The sequence below is a fragment of the Marmota flaviventris genome, chromosome 17, assembly GCF_047511675.1.
Source record: "Marmota flaviventris isolate mMarFla1 chromosome 17, mMarFla1.hap1, whole genome shotgun sequence".
Taxonomy (NCBI): domain Eukaryota; kingdom Metazoa; phylum Chordata; class Mammalia; order Rodentia; family Sciuridae; genus Marmota; species Marmota flaviventris.
Window position 1 is genome coordinate 36,879,326 of NC_092514.1, and position 13,440 is coordinate 36,892,765.

Here is a 13,440-nt window from a genome sequence, read left to right on the forward strand (position 1 = left end):
AAAATGTGTAAGAAGGTAAAAAACTGGGCTGGTTTTGTGGCTCAGTGGTGGAGCGTTTGCCCAGCACATGTGAGGCACTGGGTTCCACCGTAAGCACCACATAAAAATAAAGTCATTGTGTCCATCTACAACTAAAGAAAAATATTCTTTTACAAATGGTAAAAAATTCCCCGAGATCTTTTTTTTTTTAAATAAATCATAGCTTTTTTAAACTTTATTTATTTATTAATTTTTTAAATTGGTGCTGAGGATCAAACCCAGTGCCTCACACATTCTAGGGTACTAGGCAAGCATTCTACCACTGAGCCACAATCCCAGCCCCTTCCTTAGATCCTAATTGTCTGAAAATACCTTTATTCCATCTCTTCACTGATTAACATGATAATTTGGATATGTAATTTGAAGTTAAACATTTTCCCTTTGAACTTAAAATTGTCTTATAGTTTCCAATATTATCGCTGAGAAGTCTAATGAAATTCTACCTTTCATACATGACTGTGTACCTTTGTGTATGACCCTGTTTTTATTATTTCTGGAAGCTGTTGGGATCTTCTATCTTTGATATTTTGAAAATGAACAGTGTGAAAATGTCTCAATGTGCATCTTTTCCTTCCTTGTGCTGTGTAGTCAGAGGGTCCTTTCAATTTAGAAACATTTGTCCTCAGTTCTGGAACATTTCTTGCATTACTCCCCTGCCCTTGCATTACTCAGTAGATGACCCACCACATATACACACATACTCTGCCCAGCTCCACCTCATTTATCTTCTCTGTTCTTTCTCAAATTCCTGTTTCTTGTGTATTAGAATCTCCAAATGATTCTAATCCTCTGTCTTTTCTCTCATACTTCTCATTTTTCCTTCCTTTTTTCCCCACTGACTACCTCAATCCTATTTCCTCAGTTTTACTTTCCAAACTTATCATTCTCTTTTTGTCAATTCTGACTTCTAACAATGCTAGTAAATACCTGTCAACCAACTCTGTAGGAAGAGTGGTGAAGAAAAGCCTTGATTTGTAGTATTCGCCCATTTCCATAGTACAAATATTTCCCTCAAGATTGATTTCAAGCTAAATCTCTAAAGATGGCATTGGGATGCACAATAGCAATCATATTACTACTTCTATCATATAGATATAATAGACATAAACAATCTCAAGATTATAGAGAAGAAATCATTTGGAAGTGATGAGTTTTTAGTATTATTTTTGTTTTAGTATAATTTATTTGATTGTGACATTATAGAACCAGATTTTAATAATGACAGCGATTCTTCCAGCAATAGTCAGTTATCTGGACAGAACAATTCCTGTGATGGTGTTAAACTGCTGGGAGAAGATTATCTTGTCTTCTTCATCCAGTTGCCTATGTCACTGGTGGTACATGGGACTGGTACAAGGCAGGACTTTGCTTCCTTGAGAGTGTGCTAAGTATTCATTTTGGCTGCTTAGTTCAAGTTAGGGAGCAGACACAATACAAAAACAAGTCCAGTGCCATGGCCCATGCTTATAATCCCAGCAACTCTGGAAAGGCTAAGACAGGAAAATCTTGAGTTCAAAGACAGCCTCAGCAAGGGCAAGACACTAAGCAACTCACCGAGACTTTGTCTCTAAATAGAATTCAAATATCAGCTGAGGACACTGGTTCAGTGGTCAAGTGCCCCTGAGTTCATTACACACACACACACACACACACACACACACACACACAAAGAAAAAAGAAAGAAAGAAAGAAAATAATGACAGTGATTCAACAACTATCTTGCAAAATTCCTGAAAATTCAACAATTGGCTATAGCAACCTGGTACAACCTGGTATGATATATTACGTATATCAGAGTAATCTCTCAAAAGCAGTTCTGATCATGTCAGTCCCCAGAGTGAAGCTCTTTATTGCTTCTCTGCCTAGTGAAATCTTCAGCAGTTAAGGCCTAATTCACATTTCATCTTTCTTATTTATTCATCAAACAAATATTGATTAGGTATCTACAATGGGCAAAGTCTAAAGCAAGATGCTGAGGATATGAAGATAAATAACACACATTTTCTCTCTTTGAGGCACTCACAGTGTAGTCGAAGAAAGTAAAACTTAAATATATGTTTATAAGCACATAGAAAAGATATGCACAAAGTACAAGAATGCCTAGCAAATGACTAGTTCAGCCTGGAGGAATCTGCCAAGGAAAAACTTAGTTTGTCTTTCTTTGTCTTTTGTTTTGCGTCTCTTTATGTTACCAGGCTGGCCCTGAACTCCTGGGCTCAAGCCATCTTCCCTATCATCCTGCCTCAGTATCCAGAGTAGCTAGGAATACAGGTGAGTGCCACAGTGCCCGGATTTTCCTTTTCTTTAACATCTATTAGTGATTTGGGTCTTTTTATTTTATAAGCATTACACTTTGATTATCACAGGCCATAAAGGTAAAATGTAGTGTTCATTTTGAAGACTGCTGAAATAAACTACTGACTTATTCACTTATGTGTCAATGTTTTAGACTGAAGTAACATAGTATTTCTTTAGGCTATCAATGTATGAGAAAGGTAGGAATACTAATGCATGTACTACGGTTTCTGAAATGTTTACAAAGATGATATGAAATGTCATAGAAGAAGCATGAAGCTCTGGGTAGGTAGCTCAGTGGCAGAGTATTAGCATACCTCAGGACTCTCAAAAAGAAAAAAAGAAATGATAACAAAATGGAATTAATCCATGGCAGTGGATGAAATATACTTAAAATTTGCAACTGCCCCATAGCTTCCCACATAAAGAATATGTATATATATGTATGTATGTATGTATGTATGTGTATGTATGTATGCGTATGTATGTGTGTGTGTGTATATATATATATATATATATATATATATATATATATACATTTTTTATGAAATTAGTACTTTTTTTTGGTACTGGGGATTTAACTCAGGAGTGCTTGACTACTGAACCACATCTCCACACCTTTTTAATATTTTATTTAGAGACAAGGTCCCGCTGAATTGCTTAGCACTTTACTAAATTGCTGAGGCTGGCTTTGAACTCAGGATCCTCCTGCCTCAGCTTCCACAGTTGTTGGGATTGCAGGTGCATGCCTCCGCACCCAGCCTATTAGTAAGCACTTTATCAGAGGCTCATAAACTTTTTTCTGATCCAAAATACTTAAGGCTATAATCCCACTTTGGAATAGGAATAATCGATCTGGTAAAACTCTGTAACTGTTGTAAAAAATAGATCCAGAAAGTTGAGTGAGTTTTCTAACACCATACACATAATGGTTGAGCTAGGGTTAGTGAACCTGGTGTTTGGCTCCTACTTGTGTCTTCTAAACACTTTAAATATTTACCCAGAGGCAAGCTCTGAATTCCACTAAGCAGTATCTGAAGCAACTATGTTGATATGTTCATTCCTTTGTCAATACTTCAACAAACATTTATTGAATGCCTATTCTAAAATTGGCTCTAGAGATGGACAGCTGAATTAGATACATTTCTAGCCTGCATTAGCTAATAGGGGAGAAAAGTACATTTGCTATGGGTAATATATTCTATCTGGGAAAATTGGAAGGCATTTTTATGTCACAGATGATGTCAGAGTGATGAAAGTATAAATTTGATGAGGAAATGGAGAGAGAAGGCATTCTAGGCTTATGAAGAAAGTGTAGAAAATGTTCATGGAATCATGCTGAAAATAGTATGGATGGAGAGTAGGCAGTATAACCAGGAATTGAGAATAAGAAGGCAGGAAGCATTCTGATTTTGCAAGGCCTTTATCTGAGGAAATAGGGTTATTTACTGGGTTTGTGAAAAGTTCTATTTTAATTTTTTTTCTTTTTTTTTTTTTTGGTACCAAGGATTGAACCCAGGTGCATTTAACCACTGGGCCACATCCCCAGCCCTTGTTTGTATTTTATTTAGAGATAGGATCTCCCTGAGGTGTTAAGTGCCTCACTAAATTGCTGAGTGATGGCTTTGAACCCTCAATCCTGCTGCCTCAGCCTCCAGAATTTCTGGAATTATAGGCCTGCACCACTTTGCTGGGCTTCTATTGTAATATTTTTTGAAGCAAGTCAGTAGCTTAGGCTCTTGAGAAAGTCTTCAAGACCCATAATTTTCCAAGTGAATTGTCATATACTTCTCTCTCTGAAAAATTAGAATTTATGGTGTCAGGAAACATTTAGCCCAGAATATAAAAAGTTTATCAATTCTACTTGGGGGTTTTGTGGTGAATTCATTCTCTCTATTCATGGGATATTCTGTTCTTTCTTCTGCTCCTCAGACACTTTATTAAAATTTAAAGACTTATAGGAAATTAAAAGTAGCTTTTAATGAAGAAAAAAAAAAAAAAAAAAGAAAGAAAGAAACTCTGCCCCTCAGCCCTAGTACTGGGGATTTAACCTAGGGGCACTGTGCTCTACCAGTGAGCCACTCCTCAGTCCTTTTTATGGTTTCATTTTGAGCCAAGGTCTCACTAAATTGCTGAGGTTGACCTTGAACTTGTAATCCTCCTGCTTCAGCCTTCCTAGTCATCAGCATTAGAGGTATGCCCCTCAGAATTTTGCTTCAATTGATGGCACAAGCAACATAATTTCAATCCTAAAAATATAATGTATATTACAGTTTTCTAGAAGCCCTTGTAGTAGGAAACCTCAAACATCCCCCTTACGATGTGGGCTCACCCTTAAGTAAAGAGGAAGTGTCCAGTTTACATGGTGAGCTCTACGGGTAAAGAGAAGGCAGAACTGATAAGCAAAACTTCCATTCATTTACTACCCTCATTGTCTCTTTCTTTCACCAGAGTTGGCTGGGAAGGGAAACGTGCAGTGCCACCTTTTCTTTCCTCCAGGATTTAGTGGTTATCTCTCTGTTCCCTACATTTCAAGTTTTCTAAGAAAAAGAAATTCATTCTCACTAAAATGTGGTGGCAAGGCTGGGTGTGACTATAATCCCAGCAATTCTGCAGGCTGAGGCAGGAGGAGCACAAGTTGGAGTCTAGTCTCAGCAATTTAGAAAGGCCCTAAGCAACATTCTATCTCAAAAAAAAAAAGGTCAGGGGATGTGGCTCAGTGGTAAAGTTCCCCTGGGCTCAATCCCCAGTACCTAAATAAACAAATAAAAATGTGGTGGCCTTTATTAAAGATATGAGTAACTATATTAACAGCACCATTTGGACTAAATACTCAGGGAAAGATTGAAAGAAAATATAACTCATTAAAAAACAAAAGGTGGGCCTGGGTTGTACCTCAGTGGTAGAGCACTTGTCTAGTATGAGTGAGGCACTGGGTTGGATTCTCAGCACCACATGTAAATAAATAAAATAAAGGTTCATCAACAACTAAAAAAAAATTTTTTTTAAAAAAGATGGATTGGAAATGTAGCTTAATGTAGAGCACTTGTCTAGCTCACATGTTTGATCCCCAGCAACACACACACCACACACACTACACACACACCACACACCACACCACACACATACCACACACCATACCAGAGACATTACACCACACACCACAAAAACACACAGACCACACACACACACCACATACATACCCCACACACCACACCACAGACACCACACCACACACCACAAACACACACCACACACTACAAATACACATCACACACCACAAACACACACACCACACACATACACCTCATACACCACACCACACACCACAAATACATACACACCACAAACACACACACCTCATACACCACACCACAGACACCACACCACACACATACACACCACACAAAGTTACTGTTAGAGTTAGAGCTATCAGTATAAGCTCATGTTTAGCTTAATATAGATAGAGAATGACAGACATAGAAATAATTATATATTTGTGTGCATATATGGGTTAAAATACATATTCCTAGCTCTGTTTACTGAGAAGGCTTGGAAGCAATGACCCCAACTGCAATGAGCATTCCTAACTTGCACATCTTAGTTTCTCACACTGTTCGCCCAGTAACGGAACCAGGGATCCAGAGACATGTTTGTGGAGTAGGGATTATACAAGATGAGCCTGGCACATCTTTTTTTTTTTTTGTACCAGAGATTGAAGCCAGGGGTGCTTTACCACTGAGCTAAGTCTTTAGCACTTTTTATTTTTTATTTTGAGCCAGGGTTTCCCTAAGTTGCTTAGGGCCTCACTAAGTTGCTGAGGCTGGCTTTGGACTTGCAATCCTCCTGCAGCTTGGCATATCTTGTAGTAAAAGTAAGGAAGTTCTAAAGTATAACCTGTGATCATGGATAATAATATGTCCCTGATTTGAACATTACACAATGCATACATGTATTAAAACATCACATGGGACCTCATAAATATATACAACTTTTAAAAAAAATTTTTAATGCCAGTCATAATAGTCTTTATTTTTTGTGTCTGTGTGAAAATACCAAGATCTCTCCCTCACATTTGTAGATCCACAACCCTTTTTATAAGCCATGTGTGTTCTCTGTATTATTATTAACTATTTTTTAGCATTTACCTGTAAGTTATTAAAGATTGATGCCTCTAGTTCTTAAAAAAAATTTTTAAATTTTTTAGTTGTAGTTGGACACAATCTTTATTTAATTTTTTTATGTGGTGCTGAGGATTGAACCCAGGGCCTTGCATATGCTAGGCGAACGCTCTACCACTGAGCCACAATCCCAGCCCCATATACAATTTTTTTATGTCAATTAAAACATAAATAAAAACAACAACAATAGTAAAGCATAATGATGTTGAAAGGACACAGGAGCCAGTTAACCTATCTCTTAATGGCAAAAGCAAAAACTGACATATTAGCAGGCAGTTTACCTTTTCATTTATCCACTGATTTAGAATTTTATTTTCAGTGATATTGGTGTAAAAACTACAGGTAACTTTCTTTTTGTTTTGCTTTCAAAAAATAAAATAATAATATTGAATATTATTTCCCAAATTAAATATGATCTACCCTCTACTTCCAGGGAATCTATCATAATCAAGAATCACTATTCTAGCAGGGCCTGATGGTGCACTCCTGCAATCCCAGTAACTCAGGAGGCTGAGGCAGAAGGATTGAAAGTTCCAGAGCAGCCTCAACAATTTATTGAGATCCTGACTCAACATAAAAAGTAAAAAAGAATAGGGATGTAGTTCAGAGGCAAAGCACCCTGGATTCAATGTTCAGTCCAAAAAAAAAAAAAAACAAAAAAACAAACACTGGTCTAAATCAGAACTTACTTTTATGCTTAAGAAAACTAAGATAGAGAAGTTAAGTAACTTCTTCAAATCACACTGTGAATTAGTGATCAATTCAAATGTTTACTCATAGACACATAGTGTAGTGTTCTTTCACCTATTTGCTGTAAACTGGAACTTAAGAAAAAAATAAATTTTTAGAATAGAAATAGAGCCAGAAGTATTTCTCTCCTATTAAGAGAACTCTCTTTAACCAAATTAAAATTCCTTGTCTCTGAATGTAATTTGCTTCTGAACCACTAAAAGTATAGAAACTCTATTTACCTTGATATAAAGGAGTCTTATTCTTTTAGTAATTTCCTCTTCTTACAGTGTCTCTATGATAGAAAATAGTTACAAAATTATGAGTTCTACTGTTGATACTTTATAAACATCAAGGAATTTTTTTCAGGCACCTAGAGTACAAACTATCCCAGTGGTAACATACAAACCCTGTGCTTTTCTTTCAAAAATGGCTGCTAAATCATTGTGAGGTCTCTTGGAGATACCTCTGTTGTTCAGTTCAACTATGAAGGTAGTAACTTTTTCAAACTAGTCACATTAAAAAGATATTGTTAGCCTGGTTGGGCAGGGTGGTACCTGTAATCCCAGTGGTTCAGGAGGCTGAGGCAGGAGGATCGCAAGTTCAAAGCCAGCCTCAGCAATTTAGGGGGCCCTAAGCACGTCAGGAGACCCTCTCTCTAAATAAAATATAAAAGGGTTAAGGGTCCCTGGGTTCAATCTTCAGTACAAAAAAAAAAAAAAAAAGTTACTGTTAACCAGGGTGTGATGGTGCACGCCTATAATCCCAGTGGCTTGTGAGGCTAAGGAAGGAGGATCACAAGTTCAAAGCCAGCCTCAGTCATTTAGCAAGGGCCTGAGTAACTCAATGAGACCTTGTCTCTTAATAAAATATAAAATAGGGCTAGGGATGTGGCTCAGTGGTTAAGAACCCCTGGGTTCAACCCTCAGTACTAAAAAAAAAAAAAAAAAAAAAAAAGTTTTCCCTACCAAAAATTAAGTTAAGAGTAATAATAACTGCAGAAAGGATGGAACAACAATGGCTTTCAATGGATTCACAGCAAGTTAAAATTGCTACAAGCTCGAAGGGAATATCTTCCTACAAATTAAGACACAGGAAGCCAAGGGTAGGGCTTGTTGAAAAATAAGTAGTTCAAACCCAAATAGAATAAGGTAAATGAGGACTTAGTTTTGTTTGAAACATCTAATGTACACTGAATTAGTAAGCTAAGAAACAGCTCTTTCATAAACATTCATTCCTGCAGATTCTCTCTCAACATATACTTAACCTCCTGTGTGATCTTGGCAAATTACTTTAAAATCTGGGATGCAGTTTCCTTTCCTCAGACATTTAAGAGGCTTAAAGTAGATACTGTCTACATTTCCTTTGGCTATAAAATTTGATTTTATATAACAAATTCTTTTTCTCCTTTTTGGGCACTGGGGATCTTCTTCCTTCTGCCTCCCAGATCTCTGGGATTACAGGTGTGCATCACTGCACCCAGCTACAGATTAATTTCTACATAGTAATTGCTAAACATATCCTTCAAATAATGATCATGTCATTAAAATAAAAACAATATTTGTGGGCTGGGGTTGTAACTCAGTGGAAAAGTGTTTGCCGAGCACGTGTGAGGCACTGGGTTTGATCCTCAGCACCACATAAAAATAAATAAATAAAATAAAGGTATTTTGTCCATCTACAATTAAAAAAATTTTAAAAAATATTTGTAATAATAACAACTACCTGAAATTAAAGGCCTGTATCCTTTAATTTGTTTTGATTAACAATTATAGCCTAGCAATTGTGAACTAAAGGTGAATTTTTTTTGGGGGGTGAGATGGTACTGGGGACTTAACTCAGGGGTGCTTAACTATTGAGCTACATCCCCAGCCCTTTTTTTGTTTGTTTGTTTTGAGAGAAGGTCTTGCTAAGTTGCTCAGGGCCTCAACCTGCAAACTTCTACTTGGAATACAGGAGTAAATCATTGCACCTGACTGAATTTATAAACTTTAAATGGAAATACAAACTATAATAGTGTTATAAAAGTAATTAAAATACCTGATAATGCTAACAAAATATATAAAAGATAGCTACACAGTGCTGTGCCTTGAATGTGTCCCCCAAAGGCCATGTGCTGGAAACTTAATCCTCAACACAACAGTCTTTTGTTGTTGTTTTTTTTAGATATTTATGACAGTAGAATGTATTTTGACATATTATACATATATGGAATATAACTTATTCTAATTAGGATTCAATGCAACAGTCTCCAGAGGACCTTTAAGAGACGATTAGGTCATGAGAGCATGAATAGATTAATGACATTATTGCAGAAATGAGTCTGTTAATGTGAGAGTGAATTTGCTATAAAAGCAAGTGCAATCCTCTCTTGCCCTCTCTCATGGACCCTCTGACCTTGCTTTCTGCAATGGGATGAAGCTGTAGAGCACAGGGTCCTCACCAGATGTAATCCCTGGATCTTGGACTTTCCAACTTCAAGAACTAGGAACCAAATAAACTCATTTATAAAATCCCCAACCTTCATAAATTGAAAATATCCTGAATTCAAATGCATTTTAAGCTGTAAGCTGTGACGCATGCTTATAATCACAGCTACCTGGGAAGCTAAGGCAGTAGGATCACAAGTTCAAGGCCAGCCTCAGCAATGTAGCAATACCCTTCCTCAAAATAAAAATTAAAAAGAGCTGGAGATGTAGCTCAGTGGTACAGCACCCCTGGGTTGTGTCCCCAGAACCACGAAAAATGCATTGAATACACTTAATGTACTAGCTGAGGAACATAGTATAATACAAAGTCTCGATTATTTTCCCTTATGGTCACTTGGTGAACTGGGAACTGTGGCTCACTGCTTCTGCTCAGCATCATTTGAGAGTATGGTATCAAATATTGCACCCAGGAACTAAATTCAAACTTCCAAGTACAGTTCCTATTGAATGTCTACACTTTTGCACTGTTGCAATGTTGAAAAGCCCTTAAGTCAAACCATAAACCAGGAACTAGGGCTGGGGGTAATAGCTTAGTGAAAGAGCACTTTGCTAACATGCATAAGGCCTGGGTGTGATCCAGAGCACTGCCAAAACTAATCATGGACTACCCATATACAGAATAATCTTTTACATTTATATTTGATTTTTATGAAACAAAATAATCTTCATTATTCTTAGCATAAACTTGTTTTAGATGCTCTCCAATTTTGAGATATTTCCCAGGATACACTATTTGTACCAATTTAGCCCAGTTTTTCTCATTATCAGACTTTGGAAGACAGCATAATATAATGCTTTGGTTTAAAAAAATTTTTTTGAGCCAGGCACCATGGCATATGCCTGTAATTCCAGCGATTCAACTTAGGGAGACCTTATCTCTCTCTTTTTTTTTTTTTAAGAGAGAGCGAGAGAGAATTTTGAGGATCGAACCCAGGCCACACGCATGCAAGGCATGCCAGGCAAGCGCTACCACTTGAGCAACAACCCCAGCCCCTGGGAGACCTTATCTCAAAATAAACAATAAAAAGGGCTGGGGATGTAGCTCAGTGGTAAAGAGTCAGTGAGTTCAATCCCCAGTTAAAAAAAAAAAAAAAAAAAAAAAAAACTTAGCCAGGCATGGTGATGCAGGCAGTTTGAGAGACTGAGACAGAAGGATCACAAGTTTGAGGCCAAGTACTTTAGCAAGGTCTTAAGTTATTTAGCAAGACCTTGCTGCCAAGGAAGGAAGGAAGGAGAGAGAGGAGAGGGGAAGGGAGGGGAGGGGAGGAGAGGGGAGGGGGAGGGAGAGGGAGGGAGGGAAGGAAAGGCAAACTGGGCATGGTGATGCAGGCCCCAGTGGCTTCAGAGGCTGAAGCAGAAGGATCGCAAGTTCAAAGCCAGCCTCAACAACTTGATAAAGCCATAAGCAACTTAGTGAGACCCTGTCTCAAAATAAAAAATAAAAAGGGCTGGCAATGTGTCAAAGTGTTAAAGTGCTCCTGGGTTCAGTCCCCAGTGCCCGCCCCCCTCAAAAAAAAAAAAAAAAGCTAATAAGTAGAACCATTATCATTAAATAAATTTTAAAAGAAATAAAAGCATAATGAAAGGTATGGCACAGAGCCCACCATTTTGCAACTTCACCTTCTCCTCTGGGGCTTCCAAGAAAATAGCCTGGATATCTCTGTTGTACTGGAAAACACATGGAGTTTTTTGCTTTTGGTATTGGGGATTGAACTTGGGGACACTTGACCACTGAGCCACATCCCCAGCCATATTTTGTATTTTTTAAAAATGTTTATTTTTTAATTTTAGATGAACACAATATTTTACATTTATGTGGTGCTGAGGATCGAACCTGGTGCCTCTTGCATGCTAGGCAAGCACTCTACCATTGAGCCACAACCCCAGCTCCTCTATTTTGTATTTTATTTAGAGACAGGGTCTCACTGAGTTTCTTAGCGTCTGGCTTTTGCTGAGGCTGGCTTTGAACTCAAGATCCTCCTGTCTCAGCCTCCCAAGGCACTGGGATCACAGGAGTGAGCCACTGGGTCTGGCCATGTGGAGTTTTGAGTCCCATGCAACTGAGTTCAAATCCCAGATCTCCCCCTTACAAGCTATGGAATCATGGGAGAATTAATCTCTTTTGAGATTCAGTTCCAAGTGTATAAGGGGGTGGATGCAGTTGCTGTAATGTGAATTTTTGAAGCAGTTGTGAAACTGGTCTGTGACTGTTGGTGTACTCTTGTAAATTCAGAGAGATTTTGTTGGACTTTATTATTATTTTAACTGATTATTTTTAGAGTATCTACTTTGAATTAAAATTTGTTGCATCAGTTCAAAAATTAAAAAAGGATAGTAATTGATACTATTGTTTATGATGGTTGTATGGATAGGATGCTCAATAAATACAATGAAGCTCATTTCTGTTGTTTAAGATTAAAAATAAAACACCCAGATCCCAGATTCTTGGGAGGCAGAGGAAGGAGGGTTGCATTTTGAGACCAGACTGGGCAATCTAATAAGAACTAATCCTACTATTTAAAAAACAGGCATAATAGTTGTCTCCAGACTTAGGTCTCCCAAAATTCAGGCTTACATATTTCAAATTTGGCTCAGGTGGTTCATTCTTCCTCTGGTTATTAGTGTCAAGTTTCTTTGTGTCCCAGGGGTTCTTACTAAGGCTCCCTGCTATCCTTATTATATCTAGTTAACTTTAGGTAAACACACAAATCAGCGGTTTATTATGAAAACCCTATAATGCACCGTGAGTATTCCACAGTTCTTGTGTTTTTCTTTCTTAGACAAAGGAAACAAAAATGAGTAAACATTTGTTTATAAGCTTCAAATAGGACTGCTAAAACTGTTCTTTTAATCTACCTGTTATTAGGCAGATCATTACTATTTTTACCTTGGAGGCTTTTCTTAAAATAATTTGATTATATTTCTCTCAGAACTTATTAGTAAATACATTCATTCAAAGCAAGAGATTTTTCTTTGCTATGGCATTTGTTGTTTTATTGTCACAGTATCATTCCTTAATCATGCTAAGTGATGAGCATAGATGGAATATAGACACTGTATCAGTAAAAAGGAGACTCGATATCTTGGTTACTTTTTGTTAAATGCATTCATACTTATGATTCATTTCAGTGTATCAGAGGCAATATTTACTGATCATCTTTCTTGACCTAGAAATGATATGTGCAATGTCTTTTTTCTTTTTATATATATATATATATATATATATATATATATATATATATATGTGTGTGTGTGTGTGTGTGTGTGTGTGTTGCTCAGGTTGGCCTCAACCCTGAGGCTTAAGCAATTCTGCCTCAGCCTCTCCAGTCAGTGGCTGATACTACAGGGACTACAGATGCACCTAGCTTTTGTGTAACATCTCTCTCTCTCCCCACTAGGGACTGGGGATTGAACCTAGGGTTTTATGCATACGAGATGCAGGGCTCTACCATTGAGTTCTTTTTATTTTGTCATTTTTTGGGGGGGTCGGGTGGGTACCAGGATATGAACTCACAAGTACTCAATCACTGAGCCACATCCCAAGACCTATTTTGTATTTTATTCAGAGACAGGGTCTCATTGAGTTGTTTAGCACCTCACTTTTGCTGAAGCTGGCTTTGAACTTGTGATCCTCCTGTCTCAGCCTCCTGAGCCACTGGGATTACAGGCGTGTGCTACCACATCCTTTTTATTTCATTTTGATACAG

At 37.5% G+C, this 13,440-nt stretch overlaps 1 non-coding gene across 1 annotated transcript; it reads left to right on the forward strand.

Moving 5' to 3' along the window:
* Nucleotides 1–1,271: 1,271 nt before the first annotated feature.
* LOC114083070 (small nucleolar RNA SNORA74) lies at nucleotides 1,272–1,470 on the forward strand. Its single transcript, XR_003581091.1, has one exon. It is a non-coding gene; the product is annotated as a small nucleolar RNA SNORA74 (small nucleolar RNA).
* Nucleotides 1,471–13,440: the final 11,970 nt, after the last annotated feature.